This window comes from Rissa tridactyla, chromosome 6, assembly GCF_028500815.1.
Source record: "Rissa tridactyla isolate bRisTri1 chromosome 6, bRisTri1.patW.cur.20221130, whole genome shotgun sequence".
Lineage (NCBI taxonomy): Eukaryota > Metazoa > Chordata > Aves > Charadriiformes > Laridae > Rissa > Rissa tridactyla.
Genome location: NC_071471.1, coordinates 45,845,144 through 45,855,608, shown reverse-complemented (window position 1 = coordinate 45,855,608; position 10,465 = coordinate 45,845,144). Strand labels below are relative to the sequence as shown.

Below are 10,465 nucleotides of genomic sequence, written 5' to 3'. Positions count from 1 at the left end.
AAAATGAAGAGTTTTACTCATCTGAAAGCAGAGAATAAAAAAACCCACCTTCATACTTGGCTTCTATCAACAATTAGGTTCAGTTTTGTTTCAGTTCTGAGTTTCCTTGGGACTGGTTAGCCCATCGTGAACTGATTTCAGAAGAGAATTGGTTGGGATTAGAACTGCTGCTGGAATCTCAGTGTAAACCCCGGTCCCAGTGAAAGGAGGGGAGGGCACTGATGCAGGTGATAACTGCTTTTCTTTTTTCTTTCTTTTTTTTTTTTTTTTTAAAGGCTGTGATATGTCAAGCTGGAGGGAAAAAAAAAAAAGCAGTGGGTTAGCAGCTGCTTTATGAGCGCGTAAGTCTTAACTGATGCAAAAATGGCAATTTCTGTGAGAGTGGAGGAGCTACTGTCACACAGATCTGACCGTAACCTTGTATTTTTGTTCATATGATACTGCTAGTAAGTGACCACACCTTTAGGCAAGTAAACATGATTACATGATTGCTCCTCGGTTCTTGGTTTTGTTACTTAATATTTCCACAGAACTCTGTTAGCCTGGCAATATATTGTAGTGGAAAAAATTTACTTTGGTGTGGTAAGTATAAATGTTATTTCTGTTTATTTTTTGTCTTCCTTTAATGCAGTAAGATGCTGAGTCCAAGCTAATCTGGAACATCATTTATATCATCATCAGATCAGCTGTTGAAATCCTCCCACCAAGTCAGAAGGGAACCGGCCACTTAACATAGTGTGTAAGCAGCAAAATCAGTAATATTCCAAACAATGGTTCCAATATACTAAATTAACATTTTCGTAGTTCAAAAGAAAATTTGGTTCATGTTGTGATGAAAGAGCAAGTGAAGTTGGGAAGGTCTTACTGTGTACAAGTTAATTTGGTTGTGATTAAAATTGCACAAAATTTTAAAGAAATTACAATGTAGAAGAAACATGACTATTATATTTTTTTTTCTAAACCGCAGCAGGGGTTAACTGAATAGCTGCTGTTTGACAAGCTCCGACTACAACATCAGGAAAGTACTCAAACGAGTTTTACAGTTAAACATTGATTTGTCAACAGAGAGCAACTATATAGTTATCTGACATAATTCTTCTCAATGTGTTTTAAAAGTAATTACTCTCATAGATGTTTCATAGCTGTACCCATAGATGTAATTGCTGTAATGACACAAACGGCCACTTGAATTCTCCAGTGCACTTCTAGTGATTGGATGGCTGATACTACCCCATGTTTTGATCTGCTAAATACCCTGAGGTGACTTTATTTTGCAAACCGTTTTCATTCTTGCTATTAGTGCAACGATAGTTGCACAGCAGGGACACAGTCATTATTTGAAACCTCCGTGAATAGTCACGTCGTCGATAAAGTTTTGGTAGACAGTAAAAGGACTCCCTCTATTGGCAAATCTATGTGTAACTGTAAGATAAAATAAGAATTATTGTGTGCATGTATCTTCCTGGGATACTTGAATTTTGTGAAATCTCAGCAATTTGATTAACGTAGTTGAGATTAAACGAACAAACAAAAACAACTAGCCACAATCTGCAACTGAACTGTAAACTTTGACACCTCCTTAATTCTGGTCTATTTACATATGAGCATCACATACAGTATTTTCTCTTAACATATTTTTCATTCCCTGCTGTAGGATTAAATTAAAATTGAAGGAAGCAGGAATGTCAGTGGCTCATATTTGTGGGTGTTAAGTATTTGTGGAGGTGATATAGCACAAGTATTTAAAGAAAAGACAAAAGGTCTTTCTCTGTTTCCAGGAGAGGGCTCTGACTCACCATGTAATGTATTTTAATAGACGGAAGGTCTGAATCTTACCTGTTAGCATTGAGCTCTCATTCCTCTGTGCTTTGAGCCACCTCAGGTAATAGATTTTGCTGATGGCAGATGCTTTGAAAAAAATACGAAGGTCGTTTGTTTGGGTTTCTTTTCATATTGCTACTAAATATGAAAATGCAAATCTAGTTCAGGATATCATGAGGCTCCCTCCCTTAAAACTTCAATCAAATAAGTTTTGCAGGGCTTAAAGTAAGGATGAGGGGGTGCAAAACAAACCAACCAAACAGAAAAAGCCTTTGAGGCCAACTGTAACCATGTAGGACTGGCTGAATTGGAGAGAGAAGGAGAGAGAGGAGAATTCCTTGGCAAGGGCAAATTACCGTCACACCTGAGCCTGTGTTTCGCAGATGTTCCCCTGGCTCCATGCGCAGAGCTGCAGCGAAAGGACACTGTTGGGATCCCGGGTGAAGCTGCAGAACAGATCTGTGGGATGCTGTACGGACGTGCTGCTCACTCGCCACCAGGAGACTCCCGCTCCCTGCAATTTAAAGGCAAGGAAAGAAGTATGTACGGATTCAAAGTATCAGCCAAGCACGCAATGTTTGTTGGAATAACTCTCTCACTTTAGATCTGAATTTACCTTCTTCCCTTTATACAATTACTACCTCATTGCTGTCAATACTGAGAACATAAAACTGGTTTTATTCAATTTCAGTTAAATATTGTGTCATCCCGCTCTCTCAGGATCTAGTCCGTGGTTAGGGTGCTTACCTGGGAGGCTGGGACACCTATGAAAGGCAGTCTTTCAGTGCTTGCTTTTCTTTATGGTTGCAGAATATTTTGAGGAATATTGGGTAAAAGACCATCTGTGCTAAAGACGGCTTGAATGACGCGGTTTTCCCTGAATGTGGGAAGGGCTCCTGAGTGAGTCAGGGCTGAGTCATGGGAAGATCATGCTACTTGTAGGTACGAGACGTAGTTTGTTATGTTCCCAGAGTTATGCCCAAAAGAAGTGTTTTGCCGCATTGGGATGCTGCTGCAGGGGTTTGAGGAGGTGCCAACCCGAATCATTACTGAGGTGAAGGAGTCCCTCAGAGCTTGCTGTGCACAGGTGACCCCAGCAGGCTTTGCATTCAATGGTTGGAAGGTATGACAAGTTACGAATTTAACTACAGTTTGAACTTCGTGTTTTGGTAGTCTTGGGATTTTTATTTTTATTAAGCCTTTCAATTTTGACTAATAATTACAAAGAATAATTGTATGCGTAGGATATTTATCCTTATTTAGTCCTCTTGGTTTTTATCCTCACCCTGAGGATAGAGAAGTGATATTTATTTCCAATTTTAGGGAAATCTGAAGCATGGGCAGGCTAAAGTCATCAACTAGGCCTATAGTGAGCCAAAATTACGCAGATCTTGATGTTCACTGAGTTGAAGTATTTTCAGCTCTAGGATTACTTTGACATACTTAATATATGAATAAGCTACAGGCACTCCTTTCCCCACAAAGTTACCACACAAATAAGAAAGAGGGGCGTATAGTAGATGAGGGAATAGAAGGATAGTTCAATATGGTGTATCCTAACACAGGATTTAAAAGTGAGGGGAGAGCAGAAGATACAGGAGAGGGTTCAGGTCTAGTGAATAGCACAGTAAAGGTGAAACGCTGTGGATGCATGGCCTGACAGGAGGAGCTGGAAGGTGGTCAGAACCAGGATCAAGGCTAAGCAGAGCTTTGTGAGTGAGTGACTCCAAATCCCATCTTCTTTTTCTATTGGCAGTGCAAAGCAATGGGAAATAAGGAGGAGGTAATCATAGAAACATTGCTGTAAGACAAGAGTATGGAATAGGAGGCAAGGGGATATAAGAATTGAGATATTTGTTTTCCAAAATTGTTTCCCAAATGGGTGCACCCGGTCTGAGTTAACGGTACTTTGGCATCACCAACAAATAGGCCTGGCAGAAGCCAGCCCTCCTCTGCAAACCTTGAGAAATTGTGCTAAGTCGTATCGTCTCAGGAACCTAAGGAATTTAAGTCATGTCTTGTCGGGAGCTAACAGTACCAGTCCAAGCCGGGACCAGAGGAAACTAAAACTGCTTCAGCTGCGCACCTGCACCTACACCAAAGGGGAGTTTGACTATGAGTTGATCACTTTACCCTACAAATATCTGTATCCCCTAGAGCCTGTTGAGCTCTCCTGCGCTGCAGTGGGCCGCATGGAGGTGATCTCCCCTTGAGCAGGGACGCCTCTCCAGGTCACTCCTCCAGGTCCAGAGATCTCTTATCTGGCATCTGATACCTACACTGAGGTAAGAGACGTTTTATGTTAGATCTAAAGCATATTGTATACAAGCTAACTTAATTATTTGAAGTGTAGTAAGTAGTAGAGTGTTTGACTGATGTTTAATTATCATTTAATAATTGTTTATTAGATGATGATTGAATGATGATTAAAACCTTTTGGAGTTACCTGCTGCCAGCTTAGTACAAACTCCCTGCCTTGTGCAGACTACAATGGAACGCAGGAAGTGCTAGAAAAACTGTTTTCACTCGTATTTGTTTTATATTTTCTCAGAAATTCTGCTGCAAGCCAAATATCCTTCAGTTGAAAATGCAAAGGTAACGTTTTGAAATGTGCTGTTGAAATACAGTATATGGTTGGGTAAGTCTTTTCAGCTTCCTGTGAATGTATCACAGAACCTTGCTTTTCTTCTGCCCAAGAGGAGGAAATCCTCTGCTCAACTTTTGACCGATTGGAAAACTCTCTGTGATACTGCTGAGTGTCAGATTGCCCGAGTTGCTTCACTCTCCATTTCCTGGAAGGGGGTGGAAGGTAGGTAGGTATCTATATGTCATATTAGGTTCCACCCAGAAACTTTGTGGGGCTGGGAAGTCATTTACAATGATGAAGCAAAGAGTTCAAAATTATACAACCCAAAGAAGATGATCTAAACAAACTGTGGAAAATCTGACCCGCAAAGGGCTGAACTGGTGACTTCTATGAGTGTGTGTTACAAGGTGTCAGCCCACCTAAGTAAGCTGAGTTATGTCCACCAAGCAGTAAAACACAGAGCCCATCCAATTGTAATGCTTTAAGAGTTTGATGAGTTTGTGTTAATACAAAATGGAAACTAAAGCACATCTGTTACTCCTTGATGAAACTGTTTATTTCAAGGCTCTATTCTGCTGCATGTGAAGGATTTACATACAAGTGCATGCTCAACACTGCATAACTTGTATAGCCTGGAGCATATAATTAGCTCTTATCTTAATTTGCATAAATTTAGTAACAGTGGAAGGTGTTCAGATAGACAGCCCCACAGATCAAAGCTCACAGTGTGATTGTTTTTGGAAAAATTCAAAATATGTGCACGAAAATTGTTTCAGCAAAAATCCTGTGTACTAAAGACCTACACAGGTCTAAGGTAGATGCCCTTTTATAACATAGTCTGTACAGTCCATTGCAAATTCTGGTTCAGTTTAGGAAATGGCTGTATTGCTCCATTCCTCAGCGTACATCAAGTCAAGCCATAGGCTGTATCACCTATATTCCAGATTAGGGACAATGCAGCATCATTACACATTGCCATCTCCGATTGCAACACGAATGCGCTGGAAAAATGAAGCTGGACTGCAGAAATCAGTTCAGCTAAGCTTGCCTTCGAGGAATGGATTTTAAGCAGTAAAATTTTCTCAGGAGTGTAACACAGATTGAGAGTAATGCTGCCTCTTAAATGTCATCAAGCTGGATACGCTAGGGGGTACAAAGCACCTGCAGAGAAACAAGCAGGGGAGAAGAATGCAAGTACATGATATTGTCTTGCAGGGACAACTGAAGGCCTAGTTATGAAGAAGGAAATCAGGTGCATAGAAGAGTTGCAAACTGCATCGTTTGGAAAGCACATGCAAAAAAAGGTAAGGATAAAACCTAAGCAGTGCTCAGGAGTTGTGACAAAACTGAGCTAGGAAAATTAATGCCTTTTGTTGGCTAAAAGAGAGTGAAAGCGTTTGGGAGACTGTCTTTCCAAAATCTCCGTCAACTAACAGGGCTGTAAAGAAGTGAACTATAACCCAGAATGACTGTGAGAGAACTCCCTTTCTCATAAGGGAGAGTTGGCAAAGGATGCATATCAGTTCCTCAAGGCTCAAAATCATCATATGCTGTATGTACGTGTATCTTCAGAGGATCTGAACCTGATGAAGTTCATGCAGGAAGCCTGTGGGGTAACCTGGGCTGCTCAGGTTCCAGGCTTAGCCCTCCCAAAAGCATACTGCAGGCTGGCTGGTAGTCTAGGTTCCTAGGCTGCCTGAAAGACAGTGTTATAATACTTGCAGAAGTCTTTTTTTTTTTTTTTTTTTTTTTTTTTTGTAGTTTCTGCTTGCTTTTAGTTTGTAAGCTCTCAGGTATTTTATCTTTGAATTTTCACCAATGGAATATTTTAGTGATGGAAATGAAATGCTGAAAAATGGATATGGAAAAAGGAAGAAGACAGCACCTGTGAAGTCAGGGGTGTGGATGTTGTATTGAATTAACACACCAGTTTCCATCACTCGGTTCTGGTTTGTGTATTGCTATGGCACAAATCCAATTGGAAAAGTATGATGTTGGAACTGAAGATTGGAAGAGCCACTAGGAAAATGCAGTGCTTGCAGGAAACGCTGCTGTGATTTTGTGGGTTCTCCCACAAAGGCTTCCCTGTTTGAATTGGTACTGAGTCAATACTGGCATAATGTCAAAAATGTTACGGGTATGACCATGCTTGAGATGATATGAAAGCCCTCACCTATCCCATGAAGGATTCCAGGCCTCATTTGCTGCTGTCTTATCCTGGCTGTGGCATTGCTGTCCGTACGCATTTGGTTTGAAAACCTAATACAGAATGACAGTTGTTAATATCAGTAAAAATAAACCCCTGTTCAAAGTGGTCTGGGGGTACAAGAGGTTTGGGGGTTTTATCCTGGCTAAATACCAGTTTAAATATTAAAACCCTAAAGACGGAAAAAAAAAATAGCTATTAAAACTTGCTGTAGTTTAAACTGGAGAAAATATCATTGTTTTGCCCTCTGTATCAGTAGCACAGCATGGATTCTGCGTTTACCTTAGGAACTGCATGCTAGAGTGGTTCCAGTCCCAGGCTGGGCTTATATCTCCTAAACTGATATGATTGAAAACCAGTCTTAAAAGTTAGGTATATAATATAACATACATATAATAAATATATGTAATATAGTATGCTATACTACATGTTTCTGCATGCTTTTCCTCTTGCAAACACTTAAGGAAAATGGCTGCAGTTCCGTGCTGCTCTAGAGAAGTAGTCAGTCAAATTGTGACATAATATTTACTTCACCATTTTAATGTACTTTTGAGATGAAATGTGTTACAAAGATACGGAGGAGAGTCCTAGTCAAAAATCTTAAGGTTCTTAGATCTACCCTCCTGGTAGGAATCCATGCTACAGCTAAGCCTATCTAACAAGGATGAAAGAAAGCCTGGCTGGAAGCGAAGGCTGGAGAGAGTGACCGTGTCCCCTTTTGGCAGCAACTATAGCATGAATGTCTCTGTGGGAGTATCAGATGTAACGCTGCTGAAGGTGAGCAGAAGTAGGCTTTATGTGGAGTTCCTGTTAACATCTCTTTTTATTTTAATAAACTCCGAGGGAAGCAATAATTTAAAGTGCAAATTACATCTAGCTCTGTAACTTAGAAATTCACATATCCTCCTTTTGAAAGTGCTTTCCATATTTTATGTAACTGTATATTTTTATACGTTTGGGGTGACAGAAATCGGCACTTTTCAGATTGCACTTTGTCACTTGTTTGCATCACCCACCTATGAGGTATTAAATAGAAGAAGGGAAGAAATAGTGGGTCAAGGAATTACATAAATCTTGCCGGAGCTAGATCTTAATCCTTGCATAAAATACAAGAGAATGACTTGTTAGTATTTAATGCCCTGAATATTCACTTGTGTGACTTATGTCTACATACCTACACGTATCAACAGAAAAAGGAACATAGTAATTTAAAAAAACAGTTGATCCATGTTTTGTTTGTTTTTTTTTTTAATCATGAGCCACTTTTTTATGAGGGACCTATCAAAAGCATGACTGATACTTCCTATTGCACGTGGGCGTCCTGTTCGATATTTCAGAAACTGTTATATCTGTGCCATGTAATTTCTTCATGCATGCGTCTAAAATATATGATCCACATTGAAACCATTATTATTTCTTCATGTACTTGTTCTCGTGATTCTCACTATTTCAGACTTTTACCAAGGAATGTTGTGAAATTCAGTAGGTTTAATGGTTTTTGTCAGGTTGAACAAAGCAGGGGACAATGTTGACTGCTCTACTCTTAACCAAGAAAATGTAAGGGCCTTGCTGGCATCTGCTTTCTTCTTCCAAGAATGAAGATGTCTCTCCCTGCAGGAGTGGAGACACAGCATCCCTCTCTCCAAGAGCATCAGGAATCCCTGTCTGCTGTGGAGGTGTGAGTGAAACAGAGCAGGTAAGAACCCCAACAGCCAGAGAACCTGGCGTTGAATGAACAGTGAAATCGTAGTCATAATATTCCTATTGCTGACAAAATTTCCTCCAGTGCTTATTTTTTGCCTCAGAGTCAGTCTGGGAACTCGGACTTCATCAAAGCGCCTATGGAAGTTCATTCTATTGCTTTGGGCTGCCTACATTTCCAAGCAGGCTATACTGTCTTGCTTATACTTAGATTGCTTTTCACAGGTTTTCATTTGTCTATTTTCATAACCAGAAAAACTATGTATAACTTGGGATTTTGATGCAACGGCTGAAATCCTTTAGTCAGAGGCACACACATGGGCAAATACTACAGGGGGTTGATTTCTTCTTTACTCACTTTCAGCAAAATCTCTTTTCCTGTTTTAAGGTCTGCAGTCTCCAAAATTCTACCCTTCTCTAACAAAATTATAAATATTCTCTCAGATACTTATGAAAATTTACAGCTTAAATCAAAACCAGTCTCTCTCATGAGAGACTTCATTTGTCTCAGGCTTTAATCCATCAGCTTCACCTGGCTGTCCTAAGCGTTCACCTTATTCCACTGAAAATGAAAGAAACTCACCTTAACCATTTACAAAGTGTTTCCAGTTAAAAAGTTATAATCTGGTGTTTCCAGTTAAAAAGTTATAATCTGTCACTTAATTATAAACATGTTTTTACAGAAAATTTTCCCTTAATGGTGGTGTTATGCCACTTGATGTATTTTGCTGATAAAACATGCTGCCATATGATATCTTTTTCTTTTGCTGACAAGAACGTTTGCTGCCCATAACAGCTTTTGCAGGAAGAGGGATTTGGTCCAGCCAAGGCTCCCGAAGGGCATGGGCTCGGAGGTTATCATTCCTGTGGAAAAATTTCCATAAGTGAAGTATGTTAAGCAAATGTCTCACTCCCTGACTGTCTGAAAATGGCAGCTGGTGAGGTTTCCATACAATGGTTTCCTTGTCAAAAAAAATATTCCATATGCTGCTGTAGCTAGCCCAGTTTTCTCTTTATGAATGCAGTGTCAAAGGTGTGGGACTTCTATGAATCCCTCTATTTATCCAGCCTCAGTGGCTAGAAGTGAGCCAAACCTGGACTTCAGTTAAATCCACAGAACATTGCAATTGACTTCAAAGTAAGCACAACCATGTCTGGAATAAATACGGGTCTGGTTGCAGCAGTACAAGCTTCCTCATACATTTCCAGCCTAAGCACGATACTCAAAGGGCTTTTCTACGTGAGAAAATAACAGTACTTAGGTTGCAAAAATACGTTATTTTCCAAATCCTTCTGGAAGAAGTAACCCTTTGTAGAGGTCACCGTGTCCTCATCGGATGGGAGTAGCAGCTCCTCTGAATGGCTTCTAACCTGTTTCGGTCAAAATTACTCTGGTTAACAAAACTGTCCTGTTAAAGCTAATGTGGCCCCTTTTAGCAGGCACAAGCCGGATAAGTTAGCTCTCAAGAGGAGCTCTACCAGTGTGCTGAGAGTACAGTGATCCCTGGACTTCTTGGCATGTGGGCACATCTTAATTTTTCCATCTGCCTGCATAGTGAACGTCGGACTACACTCTGCATCAAAACCTGTCTTGGTGTTCAGCTTTGCCTATTAACCAGAAATGTCTTTATGGGTGAGGCTTAAGATCAGCTGGGAATAAATTTGTAATTTATATTAAACCACAGGAAGCTGTTCTTAAATTGAAATATACGTGTTCACCTGCTTTGGACTACTTTAAGTTTAGCTGTCTCCCACAGGTGCAGCCTTACCCACTCTGGTGCCAGTTAAAATTTTGATGAGGGGGGAAAAAAAAAAAGGATTTATTTTATTTAGTTCCATCATAGATGTTGTATTTAAGTGATTGTCCATGATAGTATGTGGAAGAAAAAAAACAGCCCCTGCACTGAAAGGAGTTGGTGGGTGAACAGGGCATATGCTTTAAGACACATCCATCAAAATTTTTAGTTCTAAATGAAATTGCCTGTTACAAAGCCATAGGTGTGAGGGAAACAAGGGCTGAAAAGGAGGTTCTGAGACCCTGTTCACAAAAACAGGGTATTCCCCGCCCAAGTTGTATAATACTGTGATTCAGTCAGCAATGTTATTTTGATGAGTGTCTTGGCAAAAGAAATTTAACTGGAAAATGCTAG

At 40.1% G+C, this 10,465-nt stretch overlaps 1 long non-coding RNA gene across 1 annotated transcript; it reads left to right on the top strand.

The window, feature by feature from the left end:
• Positions 1–598: 598 nt before the first annotated feature.
• On the top strand, positions 599–4,631 carry LOC128910958 (uncharacterized). Its single transcript, XR_008466951.1, has 5 exons — positions 599–739; positions 2,205–2,360; positions 3,979–4,106; positions 4,373–4,416; positions 4,495–4,631. It is a non-coding gene; the product is annotated as an uncharacterized LOC128910958 (long non-coding RNA).
• The last annotated feature ends 5,834 nt before the right edge of the window (positions 4,632–10,465 follow it).